The 13,910-nt window shown below is 41.2% G+C and overlaps 1 long non-coding RNA gene across 2 annotated transcripts in view; it reads left to right on the top strand.

Annotated features, from left to right (window-relative positions):
- LOC140197947 (uncharacterized) overlaps positions 1-7,507 on the top strand; it is a 45,806-nt gene extending 38,299 nt beyond the window's left edge. For both annotated transcript variants that reach the window (XR_011886066.1, XR_011886065.1), the window contains 3 exons: positions 1,654-1,698; positions 3,234-3,372; positions 7,399-7,507. This is a non-coding gene — a long non-coding RNA (uncharacterized lncRNA). The remainder of the gene's footprint in view (positions 1-1,653; positions 1,699-3,233; positions 3,373-7,398) is intronic.
- The last annotated feature ends 6,403 nt before the right edge of the window (positions 7,508-13,910 follow it).

Genomic DNA, 13,910 nt, shown 5'->3' with positions numbered 1-13,910 from the left:
AACTCCATTTCACTGAAAATTTCTAAATTCCTTTAAGATATAAATCTCTCTGTATTTCTTCCCACAGACTTGGTGAGTATTTTCATCATGTTTTATTTCTATTTAGTGATCTGAAAATGTAGGGAGATGCCAGATATTTGCTTTCCAGAATTCCAGTGTATTCATTAACCCATTGTGTTCTGTTGCTATTAATCACACTATTGTTCCTCACACATTGTTCTTTCCATTTCAAAGGTAAACACCAAGCGTTGTCTCTCATTTCCAAACCCTGGAGGAACTCAGCAGGTCAGGGGGCATCTATGGAGAGGAATAAATAGTCAAAGTTTCAAGATGTTGGCAGAAACGTCAACTGTTTATTCCCCTCCTTGGATGCTACCTACTTGCTGAGTTCCTCCAGCATTTTGTATGTTGTTGAAGATTTCCCAATTTTCCTCTCTCTGTAAATGCTGTCAAAATGCTGAGCTTTGTCAAGTTTCATTATACAAGTTTGCCTTATTCTTCGGAAGGCAAGTGTAAAGGGGAACAAAATGATTATTACTCTGGATCTGATGCAGCATTAAAAAATGGCAATAAAATAAAAACACAATAAATATAAATATAAAAAACAATCCTGTAAAACACAATGTACAGGTAATTGAGTGTGATAATTTAGTGTGACTGTGAGTTTAAGATTAGCTTATATACAAAGACTGGTTGTATGTACCTGAAGGAGCATCTGTACATAAGGTGACCAACAGGAAATGATCAGGCGACAAAGTGACTCTTGTCAAGAAGATCTCTTCAAGGTAGCAGCAGGGCAGTAACTGTGTCAGCGTAGGTAGCGGGTGTGGAGTGTAAGTGTAAAGTGGAAGTGCAAAGGGGGAATGAAGGGTGATGGGAAGCAGTGGAGGAGAGTGGCTGATGTTAATGTAGTGGTTGTGCGGGGGGCGGGGGGTGGAGGTTAATCAGTGGAGATGTTGATCAGCCTGATGGCTTGGGGGATGTAACTGCTTTTGAGTCCACTCATCCTGAGGTGAAAGCTGCATAGCCTTTTCCCTGATGGCATTGGGACAAACAGTCCATAAGCAGGTTTGGTGGGATCATTCATGGTATTGCTGCCCTTTCTATAGATGCCTCTTTGATGGCAAGTAGGCTGGTGCTGATGATGCACTGGGGAGTTTTAACCACCCCTTATGAAACCCTGCTGTCTGCTGCAGTACAGTTTCTGTATCACGAATGTTAGGATGCTCTCAACTACACATCTGTAGAAGGTCGCCAGAAATGGTGTGAATAGTCCTGCTCTCTTTAGCCTCCTCAGAAAGCAGAGGCATTGGTGAGCTTTCTTGACCCTGGAGGATGCACAGACTCCTGGGAGTGCACATGTGTTTCTCACACTCTGCATGCCACCTTGGCTGAACAGAGGAGCACTATTAGTAATAGACCTAGACAATTGTTCCACTCCAAAAAACGCTATATGAGGTCATTCTTACCCTCGGACATTAGGCTCTATAATGAGTCAATCAATAGCCGGGGAAGTGATGATCTCACTTCTGTTAGACTGTTTGAGGCAACTTAGTTTTATTCTTTCTTACCTTTCTTCTAATATTTGTATATTTGTATACCTGTGCACTTGTAATGCCACTGTGACACTGTAATTTCCTTTGGGATCAATAGAGCAGAGGCTGAGGAAGATCTTCACTCCGAGTGATGTAACGCTGGGTAAGTTCTTTTAATAAATCTAATTACCTTAAGAGTAGGTAATGGAGGCAGCAGTTAGGGCAGGTGAGTGCTCCGTTTGCAGGATGTGGGAAATCAGGGTGAGCACAATTGTCCCTGATAACTACACCTGCGAAAGGTGCATCCAGCTGCAGCTCCTGACAAACCGAGTTGGGGAACTGGAGCTGGAGCTGGATGAACCTCGGATCATTCGGGAGGCAGAGGCAGAAATAGACAGGAGTTGCGGGGAGGTGGCCACCCCTAAGAGTCAGGAGACAGGTAGCTGGGTGACTGTCAGTAGGGGGAAGGGGAATAGATAGAATGAGCAGAGCACCCCTGTGGCCATTCCCATCAATAAGAAGTACATCGTTTTGGATACTGTTGGTGGGGACGACCTACCAGGGACAAGTTGCAGTGTTGCGTCTCTGGCACCGAGACAGGACCCTCAGCTCAGAAGGGAAGGAGGGAAAAGAGGAGAGCAGTAGTGATAGGGGATTTGATAGTTAGGGGGACAGATAAGAGGTTCTGTGGAAGAGATCGAGAATCTCGGGTGGTCTGTTGCCTCCCTGGTGCCAAGGTCCGTGATATTTTGGATCGAGTTGTCAGTATCTCAAGAGGGAGGATGAGCAGCCAAATGTCGTGGTCCATGTAGGGACCAATCACATGGGTAGGAAGAGTGAGGAGGTCCTGAAAGGTGAGTTCAGGGAGTTAGGCACCAAGTTAAAGGACAGGACCTCCAGGATAGCAATCTCAGGATTGCTACCAGTGCCACGTGCAGGTGGGTTTAGAAATAGTAAAATAGCGCAGATCAACATGTGGCCGAAGACATGGTGCAGGAGGGAGGGCTTCAGATTTATTGATAATTGGGCAGTTTTCTAGGGAAGGTGGGACCTGTTCCAGCGGGACGGTTTACATCTGAACTGGAGGGGAAAAATATTCTTGCAGGTAGTTTTCTAGTGTGTCTCCACTGGATTTAAACCAGATACAAGGGGGAAGGGGAACCAGAGTGTAGGAACAGATGTAGGGGAGAAGGAAGAAAAAGGAGATAGTAAAGTTGTTTGCACCGTCAGTGATAAACAGAGAGTAAGAGGTGGAAAATTTCTTAAATGCATTTATTTTAATGCTATGAGCATTGTAAGAAAGGTGGATGAGCTTAGAGCATGGATTGATACCTGGAAGTATGATATTGTAGCTATTAGTGAAACATGGTTGCAGGAGGGGTGTGATTGGCAACTAAATATTCCTAGATTTCATTGCTTCAGGTGTGATAGAATCCGAGGGACAAGAGGGGGACGTGTTGCACTGCTTGACAGAGAAAAAATTACAGCGGTGCTCTGGCAGAATAGATTAGAGGGCTCATCTAGGGAGGCTATTTGGGTGGAATTGAGGAATGGGAAAGGTAGTAACACTTATATGGTTGCATTATAGACCATCTAATGGGGAGCGAGAATTGGAGAAGCAAATTTGTAAGGAGATAGCAGATATTTGTAGTAAGCACAAGGTTGTGATAGTGGGAGATTTTAATTTTCCACGCATAGACTGGGAAGCCCATACTGTAAAAGGACTGGATGGTTTGGAGGATCGGTATCGGTTCACTGCCCGGAGGGTGGAGGCCAGGATGATGACTCAGCCCAACACACCATCATCAGTGTGCTCAGCGCTGTTTTCCTGATTCCAGTAAGTGATACTACACTGTACATACATTATTTCTACTTTATATAGGCTGTGTATTTTTATGTGTTATTTGGTATGATTTGGCAGCTTCATAGCTTAAAGGTTACTGGAGAGAGTGTTTCTGCTGAGAGCACTTGTGTGAGATTTTCATTATGGAGAACAGTGTGGCAATGATAGTAGAGAAGTATTTCTACTTTATATAGGCTGTGTATTTATCATATCATTCCTGCTTTTACTATATGCTACTGTTATTTTAGGTTTTCTGTGTTATTTGGCATGATTTGGTAGGTTATTTTTGGGTCTGCAAACGCTCACAAATTTTTCCCATATAAATTAATGGTAATTGCTTCTTAGCTTTACGACATTCCGGCTTACGAACCATTTCATAGGAACACTCTATCTTCGGATAATGGGAGAAACCTGTATGTTCCTGTTAGTTTGAAAGGAAATGTTAAAAGTTTGAGAGAGCCATGGTTTACAAGGGATATTGGAAACTTGGTTCGGAAAAAGAGAAATATCTACAATAAATATAGGTAGCATGGAGTAAATGAGGTACTCGAAGAATATTATGAATGTAAAAGGAATCTTAAGAAAGAAATTAGAAAAGCTAAAAGAAGATATGAGTTTGCTTTGGCAAGTAAGGTGAAAATAAATCCAAATGGTTTCTACAGTTATATTAATAGCAAAAGGATAGTGAGGGATAAAATTGGTCCCTTAGAGAATCAGAGTGGACAGCTATGTGTAATAACAAAAGAGGTGGGGGAGATTCTGAACAATTTCTTTTCTTTGGTATTCAGTAAGGAGAAGGATATTGAATTGTCTAAGATAAGAGAAACAGGTAGGGAAGTTATGGAAACTATGATGACTAAAGAAGAGGAAGTACTGGCGCTTTTAAGGAATATAAAAGTGGATAAGTCTCTGGGTCCTCCCTAGGACCTTGAGGGAAGTTAGTGTGGAGACAGCAGGGGCTCTGACAGAAATATTTCAAATGTCATTAGAAACGGGGCTGGTGCCAGAGGATTGGTGTATTGGTCATGTTGTTCCATTGTTTAAAAAGGGTTCTAAGAGTAAACCTAGCAATTATCGGCCTGTGAGTTTGACGTCAGTTGTGGGTAAGTTGATGGAAAGTATTCTTAGAGATGGTATATATAATTATCTGGATAGACAGGGTCTGATTAGGAACAGTCAAAATGGATTTGTGCATGGAAGGTCATGTTTGACAAATCTTATTGAATTTTTTGAAGAGTTTACTAGGAAAGTTGACGAGGGTAAAGCAGTAGATGTTGTCTATATGGACTTCAGTAAGGCCTTTGACAAGGTTCCACATAGAAGGTTAGTTAGGAAGGTTCAATCATTAGGTATTAATATTGAAGTAGTAAAATGGATTCAGCAGTGGCTGGATGGGAGACGCCAGAGAGTAGTGGTGGATAACTGTTTGTCAGATTGGAGGCCGGTGACTAGTGGTGTGCCTCAGGGATCTGTACTGGGTCCAATGTTGCTTGTCATATACATTAATGATCTAGATGATGGGGTGGTAAATTGGATGAGAAAGTATGCAGATGATGCTAAGATAGGTGGAGTTGTGGATAATGAAGTAGGTTTTCAAAGCTTGCAGAGAGATTTAGGCCAGTTAGAAGAGTGGGCTGAAAGATGGCAGATGGAGTTTAATGCTGATAAATGTGAGGTGCTACATTTTGGTAGGACTAATCAAAATAGGACATATATGGTAAATGGTAGGGCATTGAAAAATGCAGTAGAACAGAGGAATCTAGGAATAATATTGAATAGTTCCCTGAAGGTGGAATCTCATGCGGATAGGGTGGTGAAGAAAGGTTTTGGTATGCTGGCCTTTATAAATCAGAGCATTGAGTATAGGAGTTGGGATGTAATGTTGAAATTATACAAGGCATTGGTGAGGCCAAATTTAGAGTATTGTGTGCAGTTTTGGTCACACAATTATAGGAAAGATGTCAACAAAATAGAGAGAGTACAGAGAAGATTTACTAGAATGTTACCTGGGTTTCATCTCCTAAGTTACAGAGAAAGGTTGAACAAGTTGGGTCTTTATTCTTTGGAGCATAGAAGGTTGAGGGGTGACTTGATAGAAGTATTTAAAATTATGAGGGGGACTTATAGAGTTGACGTGAATAGGCTTTTTCCATTGAGAGTGGGGGACATTCAAACAAGAGGACATGAGTTGAGAGTTAAAGGGCAAAAGTTTAGGGGTAACATGAGGGGGATCTTCTTTACTCAGAGGGTGGTAGCTGTGTGGAACGAACTTCCAGCAGAAGTGGTTGAGGCAGGTTCGCTGTTGTCATTTAAAGTTACATTGGATAGATATATGGACAGGAAGGGAATGGAGGGTTATGGGTTGAGTGCAGGTCTGTGGGACTAGGTGAGAGTAAGAGTTCGGCACTGACTAGAAGGGCCAAGGTGGCCTGCTTCCGTGCTGTAATTGTTATATGGTTATATGGTTAAAGTATCTATCTATTTATTGAAACCTACAAAATATTGAAAAGTCTGAATAGAGTAGACTTGGAGAGGATGTTTCCAATAGTGGGACAGTCTGGGATTAGAAAGCACACCCTCAGAATAGAAAGTTATCCTTTAAGAACAGAAATGAGGAGGAATTTCTTCAGCCATAGGGTGGTGAATTTATTGAAGTTTGAGTCATTGGGTATATTAAAAACAAAGGTTGATAGGTTCCTGATTAGTAAGGGTGTTAAACGTTTTGGAGGAAAGGCAGGAGAGTGGGGTTGAGAGGAAAAATAAATCAGTCCTGTCTGAAAGGTGGAGCTGACTTGATGAGCCAAATGATCTAATTCTTCTCCTACGTCGTATTGTCTTATGGCCATATATAATTAAATTTTGCAACAACCCAACGGGCCAGATAGCCTACCTCATTCTTTCCACTAGTATGCTCCATGCATCCTGCCCCCATCCCTGAGAGTTAGATTAGAAGTTACCAGCGTAAGAATTATGAATAACTTTGCACTTCTTGTACCAAACTGCATCCACAGATAAAAATAAAAGATGACTCTCACAAATAAGTCCTGAGTCATCATTTATATTGACTTACGCACGGCCCAGAAGGCACAAAGGGTCCATCTCCTATTAACCAGACTCGGTGTTCCATTACAAACCAATGATTCTTATACCATTAGTGAAAGGGGTGAGGAATAGAGAGACGTATCTACCAGAGCAAGGACAGGATATCTGCTGAGCAGTATGAAGGGATCAGAATCACAGAGGAGCCCCTATAGATGCCTCTTTCTTTCATAAATCAATCTCAGTCTAGAATATACTCAGAGCAGATTATCCACAGCCCTCTGAAACAGAGTAACCAATGATTCACAATCCTCCAAGTAAAGAAACAGCTCTTCACTTTTGTCTTAAATGTCTTATCCTACTCTGTTCTAGATTTTTTTAGCATGAAATTAATCAATTAATTTCCCTCGGGATTAATAAAGTATATCTATGTATGTATCTATCTATCTAAGACATAGACTTTCACCATTTACTTTCTTACTTTTGTACCCTTACACTGAAATGAAAGAAAAACTTCCGGAGGAATTCATTGGGCCAGGTAGCATTTACAGAGACAGAGGGATTGTCAGAGTTTCAGAATAGATACAGGTTGAAACGTTAGCCATTCCTGTGTCTCCACACATGCTGCCTGATGAGTTATGACTGCAGTTTTCTCTTTGCCTCAGATTATGGCAACTGCCGTCTCTTGCGACTCAGCAAGATTGCCTCATTCATCTAAACTCTAATGAGTGTAGAGCACACTTAATTGGTTATCTTATTCAATTTGTCCTTATATGGTAATGCCTTTATCATATGAGTCAATCTAGTGAACCTATGTTGTATTATCTCCAAAGCAAATTCAATCTTGCTTAGATAGAGAAGAATGGAAAGAATGTGACAGATTATTTTATAATTTATCATCTGATTAAGGTTAATAATTATTTTAAATTGGGTTTATATGTTTTGATACTGTTATTCTTAATCTTTATTTCATTTGGGCAGGATGGTAGCATAACACCAGCAACCTGAGTTTGATTCCACCACTGTCTGTAAGGAGTATGACCTCCTGTCCTCCATTATGGCCTCCAGTTTCTGCCACTTTCCCAAGACATACAGGTTAGTAGGTTAATTGGTGACATGGGAGTAGTTGGATGGCATTGGCTCATTGCGCCACAAAGACCTGTTATTGTGCTGTACCTCTAAAATAAACAAAATAGTATATAGATGCCTCAGAGTTTAATTCTGAACACATTGGTAATCTTCAGAATTTTGATAAATGGTATTGCTGAGGATTGCATTTTGCCAACAATTCAGTTCTGTCAAAGTTTTTGTTCTGGCCTACCCGTTTCATTGAGACGTTGCTGCTGGAGTCCTGCCAATGTAATCCAAGATCATTTGGACAAACAGCATTCTTCTTCTTCCGTCTCCAATATCATCCGAGCCATGATTTATCATTGTTCTAAACCCAAAAAATAATTCATCTTATTCTGTATAATTTCTCCACTTGATCAAGCCTAGTACTACGTTGTGACATAAAAGGTCTTGTTTATTACCACAGCACTGTTAATTACACATGCAGACTCATGCCCAAGACTTACATTGTGCTTACTTTCAGATTGTAGACATGCGGTACCAAGAGATACGATATAGGGTCATTGAGTCATTGAACACTACAGCCCGTCTGTGTTGTTTGTCCATTGTTTCCGAGGATGATGTTTGTCTGTAGCTGCACGGAGAAAAACCGGTGTGGGAGAAATGTTATAGTGAAAAAGCCATTGCAATGGGGCAATTCCACTCTCCCGGCCACAAAAATCTTGGTCCAATGGTATGAAAATTGTCATGTCTGGAGACTTGCTCAGCTGAAGTTGACAGCCATGATGCCTACTGAGCCTTGTCATCCCCTTCACTCTCCACCAAGCGTTGCAGCCTTGCCTTCTTGGCTGCTAGATTCTGTAGTTGATCCCATCCACCCAGTCTGCCAGAACTGGCTTCGCATGCTGGGGTAGGCATGTCCCTGTCTCAGCAGGGTTGGATGTTCCTGGCTATCCTCACTTAGTTTAGCTCACCTTTTGAGGCGATGTACTGGGGTATAGCCATTGTCACATGGCAAACAGTTACCTGGGGCCACAGGTGTTAGCTGGGTTGCAGGTAGACAAGCTGCCCCTGGGCAGAGCATGACAAGTCCGCCACCAGTAGTGCTATCCCTCCCTGGACAACCCGTTCACCATGCAGAACTGCTATTCTATGCTCATGTCCTTCTACAGATGCTCAGTAGAGAGCATCCTAACATGCTGCATCACTGTCTGGCACGGAAACTGCACTGTGGCAGACAGGAAGGCTCTATAACGGGAAATCAGAACTTATCAGCCGCACCATCCTACAATATGTACAGATGAGGGACAGTAACATAAAGAAGGATCCCACCCCATCCTGCCCATGGACTGTTTGTCCCACTCCCATTCAGGGAGGAGACTAGTAATATCCACGACAGGACCACCAGACTCAAAAACATTTACTTTCCCCCAACACCTCCACCTACCAACCCATCCCTCCACACCCCTAGCCACCACCACGTTATCGTTTCCTGTCAGTCACCTTATGTACAGACACTCCTGTACCTAGTGTCTCTTTATAGACTTACAATTAATCTATGTATATAGATAATCTTATGTATTTACATTTATTGTGTGTTTTTATCATTGTGTTCTTTACTTTGTTGTGTTTTTTTTGTGCTGCATTTGATCTGGAGTTGGAACTATTTTGTTCTCCTTTACATTTGTGTACTGGAAATGACAGTAAACAACTGAATTATTCTGTTCAGTCCCATCAACCCGCACCTGGTCCATGGGCCTCCATACCCCTGTCATTCATGTATGTACTTATCCAAAGTTGTCTTAAATGTTGAAATCGAACCTAAGTCCATCACTTCCACAGGCAGTTCATTCCATGCTCCCACAGCCCTCTGAGTAAGAAGTTCCCCTCAGGTTCCCATTAAATATTCCACCTTTCACCCTTAACCCTATGATCTCTAATTCTAGTTTCACCTAACCTCAGAGGAAAAATCCTGCTTGCATTCACCCTATCTATAATCCTCATAATTTTGAACACAGTATGTATCTTCCACACAGAATATAGAGCACTCATTAGTGTTGTGGTATGATAATGCAAAGGAAAGGCACCCCTATAATAATGTCAGTCTTGAGCCCAATGGACTGTCTAAAAAATATAGATCTTATTTACTTTTGCAATATTATTACAGAACCCTCTCTGAGACATGTACTTCCTTCCCTAGCTGCAGATAATAAAACTACATGCATGTTGCAGATGTTAATTCACTAAACACCCATAAAAGACAACCTAACTCTTAACTTGCGCTATGGTTGTAATTAATGCTAATGCATTATTTGCTTGCTACATTTAATAACAAGACAAAGAATCAGCATTTGGCCACCTGGCCTCCTAGTCTGTCCTGCTATCTAATAGAATCATAGCTAATGCTATGGTTTGCCCACTAATTTGCTCAATCACCAAAAGTGAGCAACGTTAAATTTTCCCACACTATATGCTATTTGCCAGTTTTTGTCCCATCACTTATCCTCTACAGTCTCATTGCAACATCCTCACGGCCAATTTCCCCACCATGCATTTTAGTCTTCAGATTTGTATACACTGCATTCTGATCCCTTATCTAATTCATTCATATAAACTGCATATTGTTGAATCCCTAACCCCAGCTTATTGAGTAGTCATATGAGCTAACCTCAAAAAAATCTGCTCTCTACTTTCTATTCATTAGCTATTGCTAAATCAGAGCTGAAATATCAAAATACTATGAAGCTGAGTATGTCTAGTATTTAATGTTTTATTTATATATCCAAGTAAATATGCTATCCAAAATTACATACCCTGTGTGAGAATATTTACTATTAGATCAGTTTGAAAACCTTTGAAGATTCAAGCAAGTGACATCCACGGATTTCCTGTAATGTGGTTGGCAAGATACCTTCTGAATGAATGTGTCAAGCATGGTTTACTTTGCTCAGAGTCATGTTGACTTAGTCCAAACTTATCGTGATTTTCCTAGTGTTCTAGTACCAATTCCCTAATGATACCTTCTTGCCTTTTACTGTTATTTATATCAAGTCATCTGGCATATTACATGTTTAGCTCTTTTGCTGCTTGCTTAACTAAATGGATAACTTTGCTGGCTGTCATTCAAATAATAATAGAAAGTTATGGCACAGAAAGCTGATTGGCACATGCAAAAACCTGGATTTTAAATTAATCCCATTTCTCCTGTTTTGCTCCATGGTTCTAAAAGTGCTTAACCAGTAGTCTTAAATATAGTGAGATTTACTGTCTCTACCAACCTTTCATGCAGTGAGTTCCAGAACCCTATCATTATTTGAGTAAAATTCAATTTTTGCAACTTATCTTTGTAAATACACTTAAATATACAACCTAGTTTATTAATCTCCCTGCTAGAGGAAACATCCTTACTGATTCATCAGGCTAAACCTCATACATTTATACACATTAGTTAACCTCCAAACGTTCAAATGGTTCAATTTAATTCAGAGAATGTATACAGTATATAATCTGAAATTCTTACTTTTTACAGACATCCATGATACAGGAAACCTCAAAGAATGAATGATAGAAATATCAGGTGCCCCCCTCCCCCCCATGCACAAGCAGTAGCAGAAGCAATGACCCTCCCTCCTCCTCTCCCCACTTGTGCCAGCAGAAGGACTGACCCGTGACCCCCAACCCCAATCATGTAAGCAATAGCAAAAGCCCACCAAAGAGATCTTGATCTAGAATCCATTGAAAACGATAGTCCAGCACTTTGGTATTTCAGACAGGATCTCTTTCGCCAGTGTTTGAGAGAGAGATCGGTCCTGCAGCTCACACTTCCAATGTTACAATCTTCATTGAAACCCAACCCAGTTAACATATCTCACCTCATCAATCAAAAGCACCATTCTCCATTTCTAATGTGATATTCTCCTGTGCACCCTCTCAGGTGTTATTGCACACTTTGTCTGTTGTGCTTCTGAAAAAATGGTTGACATTAACTCCATTTCACTGAAAAGGTCTAAATTTCTTTAAGATTTAAATCTCTCTGTTTTTCTTCCCACAGACTTGGTGAGTATTGTCATCATGTTTTGTTTCTATTTACTCATTTGAAAATGTAGGGAGATGCCAGATATGTGTTTTCCAGAATTCCAGTGTATGCATTAACCCATTGTGTTGTGTTGCTATTAATCACACTATTGTTCCTCACAATCACGAGGAAATCTGCAGATGCTAGAATTTCAAGCAACAGACATAAATTTGCTGGTGAACGCAACAGGCCAGGCAGCATCTCTAGGAAGACGTACAGTCGACATTTTTGGCCGAGACCCTTCGTCAGGACCATTGTTCCTCACACATTGTTCTTTCCATTTCAAAGGTAAGCACCAAGTTTTGTCTCTCATTTCCAAACCCTGGAGGAACTCAGCAAGTCAAGGGGCATCTATGGAGAGGAATAAATAGTCAAAGTTTCAAGATGTTGGCAGAAACGTCAACTGTTTATTCCCCTCCTTGGATGCTACCTACTTGCTGAGTTCCTCCAGCATTTTGCATGTTGTTGAAGATTTCCCAATTTTCCTCTCTCTGTAAACGCTGTCAAAATGCTGAGCTTTGCCAAATTTCAAGGTACAAGTTTGCTTTATTCTTCGGAAGGCAAGTGTAAAGGGGAACAAAATGATTGTTACTCTGGATCTGATGCAGCATTAAAAAATGGCAATAAAATAAAAACACAATAAATATAAATATAAAAAACAATCCTGTAAAACACAATGTACAAGTAATTGAGTGTGATAATTTAGTGTGACTGTGAGTTTAAGATTAGCTTATATACAAAGACTGGTTGTATGTACCCGAAGGAGCATCTGTACATAAGGTGACCAACAGGAAATGATCAGGCGACAAAGTGACTCTTGTCAAGAAGATCTCTTCAAGGTAGCAGCAGGGCAGTAACTGTGTCAGCGTAGGTAGCGGGTGTGGAGTGTAAGTGTAAAGTGGAAGTGCAAAGGGGGAATGAAGGGTGATGGGAAGCAGTGGAGGAGAGTGGCTGATGTTAATGTAGTGGTTGTGCGGGGGTCGGGGGGTGGAGGTTAATCAGTGGAGATGTTGATCAGCCTGATTGCTTGGGGGATGTAACTGCTTTTGAGTCCACTCATCCTGGGGTGAAAGCTGCATAGCCTTTTCCCTGATGGCATTGGGACAAACAGTCCATAAGCAGGTTTGGTGGGATCATTCATGGTATTGCTGCCCTTTCTGTAGATGCCTCTTTGATGGCAAGTAGGCTGGTGCTGATGATGCACTGGGGAGTTTTAACCACCCCTTATGAAACCCTGCTGTCTGCTGCAGTACAGTTTCTGTATCACGAATGTTAGGATGCTCTCAACTACACATCTGTAGAAGGTCGCCAGAAATGGTCCTGCTCTCTTTAGCCTCCTCCTTATTTTTTCCTTCTATATTGGTGAGCTTTCTTGACCCTGGAGGATGCACAGACTCCTGGGAGTGCACATCTAGTATGAGAGGTTGTATGAGATGTGCACCCCAGGAGCTTGAATCTGCTCACTGTTTCCACTGCTGCAGTGCCAATAGGAAGATGGGCATGAGTCGGACGGGATTTCCTGAAGTCAGTACCAAGCTCCTTTGCCTTATTGACGTTAAGGAAGAGGTTATTTGCCTGGCACTGACATAAGCGTTCCACTTTCTCTCTGTAGGTCATCGTTGTTCTCTCGTGTTTCACATTTATAACACATTAATTAGCTGCCATTAACATCCCTATTTACCATATTTTAGTCAACAGTAACTGTATCAGCCATTCTCCCTTGACCTTTATCACAGATATCCCTTTATCCCCCAACCCACCACTCTCCATTCACTGCATCTCAAAATATTTCTAAATTTTCTCAGTGCCCATGAGCAGTCAGCAAGCTAAAGTGTTAACTGTAGATAATGATTTCAGCACATTCAGCATTTTTATACTAAATTTAGAACATACACAGTTTTTTTTTGTTTTAAGATAAATTGGAATCCAGTGCAGGCACTCATTTAATAACATAGTTGGTTTTGAGTATTGTCCCTGGTAGCGGAAGTTTGAATTCTCATTCCTTTTGATAGTAATTCTGATGAGAAATTTTTGAAGAGGGAGGAGATGAATAGTTATCTTTTTAATCTTTCCTTTTGTCTCAGACTATAAAATACGAATAATCTGGCATGCACTGGAGTTTAGTGGTGCTAGACTGGCAGATCTCTCAGACCTTTGAAAGTGACTCCAACTGTTGGCCAACATAATAATGAATAATACTGAAAGAAGCTGCAGACGGTTGTAAATCTAGTCAGCTCCATCTTGGATACTAGCCTACAAAGTACCCAGGACATCTTCAAGGAGTGGTGTTTCAGAAAGGCAGCGTCCATTGTTAAGGACCCCCTGCACCGAGGGCATGCCCTTTTCT

The sequence above is a fragment of the Mobula birostris genome, chromosome 5 (genome assembly GCF_030028105.1).
Source record: "Mobula birostris isolate sMobBir1 chromosome 5, sMobBir1.hap1, whole genome shotgun sequence".
NCBI classification, from domain to species: Eukaryota; Metazoa; Chordata; class Chondrichthyes; order Myliobatiformes; family Myliobatidae; genus Mobula; species Mobula birostris.
The sequence above is the reverse complement of the archived record's forward strand: the minus strand, read 5'-3'. Positions and strand labels throughout refer to the sequence as shown.